A 5370-nucleotide genomic window follows, 5' to 3' on the forward strand; every position below is an offset into this window, starting at 1 on the left:
TGATACAATTTATTACTTGCCCATAAGCTAAAACACAGCCTGCTTAATACCTTTCCTTAAATTCCACCTCTATACTACAATATACTTGAGGTCCATGCAAAAAAGTAGCTACCTTTTATATAGGAAATGGATGATTAAGTCTTTGGTGTTGTAAAAGCAACTTCATTTAAACATAACCACCCCCACCACCAGAAAAAGAAGAGGAAAAAGAAAAAAAGTAATGAAATAATAAGGGAAAAACACAAGACGCACTTCCTAGGGGGGAAAAAACCAACAAAAACAACAAAAAAAACCATCATGTAATTTCTGTCCTTGACGGAATGTATTAAATAAGCAAACACCACCAACAAGCAAAACAAGTACTACAATGTAAAAATATTAAAAAAAAAGAAAACCTTCTCACATGCATAAATGAAAGATTGCCCCATATCCAAATAATATCATGTTGGGAGTTAGGGCTTCAACATATGAATTCTAGGGGGACACAACCATTAGTTCATAACTATATCTCTAAAAAATGGTAAGTAGGAGCAGCAATACTCTTAGTACTTATGTCAGGATGTATATTTACAAATACATGATGCTATATCAAAGAGTCAATGATGATACAAGGTGAAGAGGCTGTTAAAAAATACAAACATATAACTATAAAAAAACAAATAAATGTTACCATAAGTGTTGAGGGGGGATGGGTGAGATGGGTGAAGGGGATTAGGTATGCAGTTGTCTTGATGAGCACTGAGTAGCATATGGTACTGTTGGATCACTGTATTGTACACCTAAGACCAATATAGTACTGTATGTTAACTACACTGTAATTAAAATAAAATTAGAAAAAAATAATACAAACATATATTTAATGCATGCCCTTGTACAACTTAAGAAACTTCTAAAGTCTAAATTTTATAAAGTCTAAAATCTTATAAAATCTTTTAAAAATCTTAAAAATGAAATTCATTTGAAAATTAACCATTTTCATAAAGCAACTTCAACAATTAGATGAGAAGTGGGGCAGATTACAATGTCACCACTTAGTATTACTCCAGATCATTGCATCTCTCCTCCATCTGATTATTGAGAAATCTGTTACACCATAACATCAGTAAGTTGTCCAGTAAAAAAACAAAAACAAGTTTTGGTAGGTCTTCTAGATAATGTTTTATTTCTGATATTTTACAAGGAAACCACACTAGTCATTATTTTCAGTAACTTCTTTCATTTCCTTAGATTTCCTTTCTACTTTTGAGTATATGTAAAAGTGATTAAATATGTATGTTTAACTATTTGTTTCAGAATATTTGTTCTGTATGCTATAGTATTTTGCTATTTTTTTCTTTGGATGACATTCCTTTAGTAGGAGATTTGAATATGTTTTGGGTTTTTAATGTTTATTTATCTTTGAGAAAGAGAGAGAGGGAGAGAAACAGAGAGAGGGAGAGGATGAGCAGAGAGAGACAGATAGAGAGACAGAGGATCCAAAGCAGGCTCTGCACTGACAGCAACGAGCCTGATGTGGGACTAGAACTCAGGAACCGTGAGATCTTAACCTGTGCCAAAGAACAGATGCTCAGCTGACTGAGCCACCCAGGCACCCCTGAATATGTGTTTTCTTGGTAAAATGTGTTGCCACTGTATTTTTCCACTGTATGACTTGTTTTTTACTCTATAGTATCTTTTGAAATTATTTTAATGTATCACTATTTTTGTGTTTATGAAATCTTTCCCTACTCTGTAATCATAAAAATATTTCCTTATAATATATTCTAAAGTTTTATATCTTGCTTTTCATGTGTAGGTTAATCTGAAGATTATTTTAGATTACATATATATATATATACATATATATAACATCTAGTTATTGATATTTTGACTTTCCAGTTTTGTACATTCTGAATTCCTGAGATAGAACCAGTTTTTGTTATAACATCATTAATTATGTAGCATTATGGTAGGCCACTAATCCAATGTATCCTTATAAATAGAGAAATTTGGAGACACACACACGTAACAGGGTTGAGAATGCCATGTGCTGATGAAGACAGAGATCCAGGTGATTCTTGTACAAGCCAAGGACCACTAGAGTCCCAGCAAACAACCAGAAGCTTGGAGAGAGGCATAAATAAGTTCTTCCTCAGAGGCGTCCACCTGTGGAAAAATCAGGTGTCACTCTAGCTGCCAGTCACTTGAAGGGAACATTTCTTTTCCCTGAGAGGTTTAGAGATTTTCTTTTTGTCTTCCTGAGTGAAATTTCGCTATGAAACGTTTAGGTTTGGATTTCTTCTTACATATCTGAACAGGGATTTGTTGGCCTTCCTGAATTTATAGAATGGAGTTTTTTTTTTTATCAATTCTGGACAATTCTCAGTCACTATCTCTTCAAATATTTTCTTTGAACCATTAATTTCTCTTTCTTCTGGAGCTTCAATTAAGGATATATTTTCCATTTTATTCTATTTATTTTGTCTTAAATATATCATGCATTTTCTATTTTTTCCTCATGTTCAATTCTGGATAATCTATTGAAATTTATGTTTGAATTCAATAATATCTTAATTTAGCTGGTTCTCATCTGCCTTTATTCCTGCCCATTGAGTTTTTGCTGTTGTTTATTTTATGATTTTTAAATTATATCTCATTCTTTTTTCACATTTGTCATGCCACTTTTTTTGTAGTTCCTATTTCCTATTGGTATTTTAAAATGTATTCTCTGTTTATTTGAACATATAAATGAAGTTGTTTTGTAGCCTAAGCTTGATTCCAGTATATCAAGTCTTTGCTATTCTGTTTATGTTGTCAGTGATTTCTGTTGGTTATAAATTATTATATATTTGTTTGTATGTTTAGTTAGTTTCACCAGCCAGTGACACATTTTTAGAATTTAATTGACAGCTGGGGTTAAGATTCGCTCCTCAAGAGAGGATTTATGTTGCTTTTTTCCAGAACAGCTTTAAGACACGTACCATAAACAACCTAGAGATTTCAAATCATGTGAAAACTGGTCCATTCCTTACCCTCATCCTCAAGTTGCTGGATTTTGGGGAGAAACTTATTGAGGGAGCACTTCTTATTTTATTCCTTACCTTTTGTGATACTTGGTTTTAATATTTTGACCCCCTCATTTTGTGAGTTTGTAAAAATGAAAATTCTGAATTTCAGATCAGCCAATATTTTATGGGAAGGGTAGTTTTTCTCCTTATTTATATATTTAGATTTATTTCTACCCCAGGATTGGCTTGATGATTTTTTTACAACTATGAGTGACCATTTACAGGCTTTTAAAGATTAAAACAAACACAAACCAACAGCCTGTACTTTTAAAAAGCATTATTGATGACTATTGAATCTCCTGTTACAAAAAGTGAAAATGTCCCCATTAATTTTTTTAATAATGCAGTTTAAGTTTTTAAGGGAGGAGTTAGGCATATTTTTATAATTGGGATAACATTTTTAGCATAAGCATTAAGGATTCATGTGCTTTGTAAATGATCTCTATAATAAGTAGACTTCTCCATCGGATGACTAATCTTACAGTAGAAAAAATCCTTTGTCTTATGTATTTGATACTTATCTCTTTTAAGGTACTTCTCATTCTGTGATGTAATTAATTTCTTGCTTGTGTGCCACAGGAGACACTATGGCCCTATGGGCAGACCTATGACGTATGCACACAATACCATAGCAGGTGCACGCAAGCTGCTCCGTGATGACCCTTCTCGAGACCTCAGCGTTCTACTTCTAAAATGAGGATACAGTTGATTGCATATATAGTTTGAGAATTAAAATTGAGCTAATGTAAGTGAAACAATGAAAAGTTACCTGTCACATAATTAATATTAATTATTATTATTTTCAATATCTGCCCTAGTAACAAACACAAGAATGTTTTTGGCAAAACATTCAATAAGTACTTGATTAATGATAGATCAGCCACAGTTATTCTGAGACTGCCAGACAATTGCATGGGGAAACCCTTCATGCACTTTCTGAGTAATAGAAATTTATCACTGCAAATTAAAGCAGTCCCCCCAAAATAGTACTGAAAGCAATGAATTTCATTTTTAAAGTTGCCCAACTATTAAACAAGGTAGAATTTAAATCAAAATTTAAAAACATTAAAAACCAGTGACCCTGATATACGTTTTCTTAAATTACTTATGATGTAATTGATGACATGCTTTTGGGATTGTATTAAAAGAACTTATTAAAATACGTCTCAGCCCTCTTGTGCACATTACAACAGGAATCTGACAATGCCAGGAAATCTGTTTTATTTAGGATTGTGCAGAAAGTTTTGATTTCATGTAGCTAAAGTACACATCTGATAAGTAGAATTAATTACAGGCAGCATCATCCAAATGCTTTTAAGTGGTAATTCTGTAATTTCATTAACCTGGTACAGATATGTCCCAGGGAAAACAAAGAGAAGGCCTTTTTCAGCACAGTTCACTCCTAGTCATTTGTCTGATACTAAGTCTCATACTTTATCTAGTTTTCCCCCCACCAAAGTATACACTTTTAAAACAAACTATTTAAAGAAAAATAACAATCCTGAACAAGCAATCAGAGGGAAATCTCAACAATGCTTACATTTTGGCAGAGAGAGGTAAAGTATGAAAACAGAGACCTTTTGACTTTTCCTTTCTGTTTTATAAAAGTATTCCTAATTGACAACACATTTTAACTGTGCTCAAATATAATTTTGGTTGCAATTTTTGTCTCACTTAACATTATATTCCCAAAAAGAGAATATATAAATAACATTTATAAATCATATATTTTAACATGAAACCTTTTTGTTACAATAGAATCTTACTTCTCAAGTATATTGTAGTATAGAGGTGGAATTTGGGGAAAGGTATTAAGCAGGCTGTGTTGTAGCTTATGGGCAAGTAATAAATTGTATCATGTATCTTGAATGTATCATAGATCAGCTGCTATATAACGATTGCCACTTCAGATAGCTGTGAAATTAGGTGATTAACTAGTTGTTACTTAACCTTCTAATTTCTGTATAAGTCTAATTACATAAAACAGAAGTTGGTGTTTTGATTTTTTACTTTGCTTTTCTGTTTGGAGTGTAATTGTAACTACTGTATTGTAAATGATGGAAAATAATTGCATATGTTAAAAAATAAGTAAATAAACGGAAAAAATAAATTATTTCTTTTAACTAAAAAACAAAAATATATATATATATTAAATAACCCAAATGTGGTTCACTATTATTTATATGAAATAGACATTTGTTTTTGTGGTAAGGTCATACTCTCATTCTTATTTTCTAAATTTTTATAAGGATTTTGTCATGATTGTTATATAGTTTGCCTTATTCAATCTGCTGTTGTGATACACTTTGTTAATACATTGCTT

At 31.8% G+C, this 5370-nt stretch overlaps 1 protein-coding gene across 1 annotated transcript in view; it reads left to right on the top strand.

The window, feature by feature from the left end:
* The window catches only part of CEP97 (centrosomal protein 97), a 28350-nt gene that overhangs the window by 2727 nt on the left and 20253 nt on the right, over positions 1 to 5370 (top strand). The window lies entirely within an intron of this gene.

Source organism: Suricata suricatta, chromosome 5, assembly GCF_006229205.1.
Source record: "Suricata suricatta isolate VVHF042 chromosome 5, meerkat_22Aug2017_6uvM2_HiC, whole genome shotgun sequence".
Classification (NCBI taxonomy): Eukaryota; Metazoa; Chordata; class Mammalia; order Carnivora; family Herpestidae; genus Suricata; species Suricata suricatta.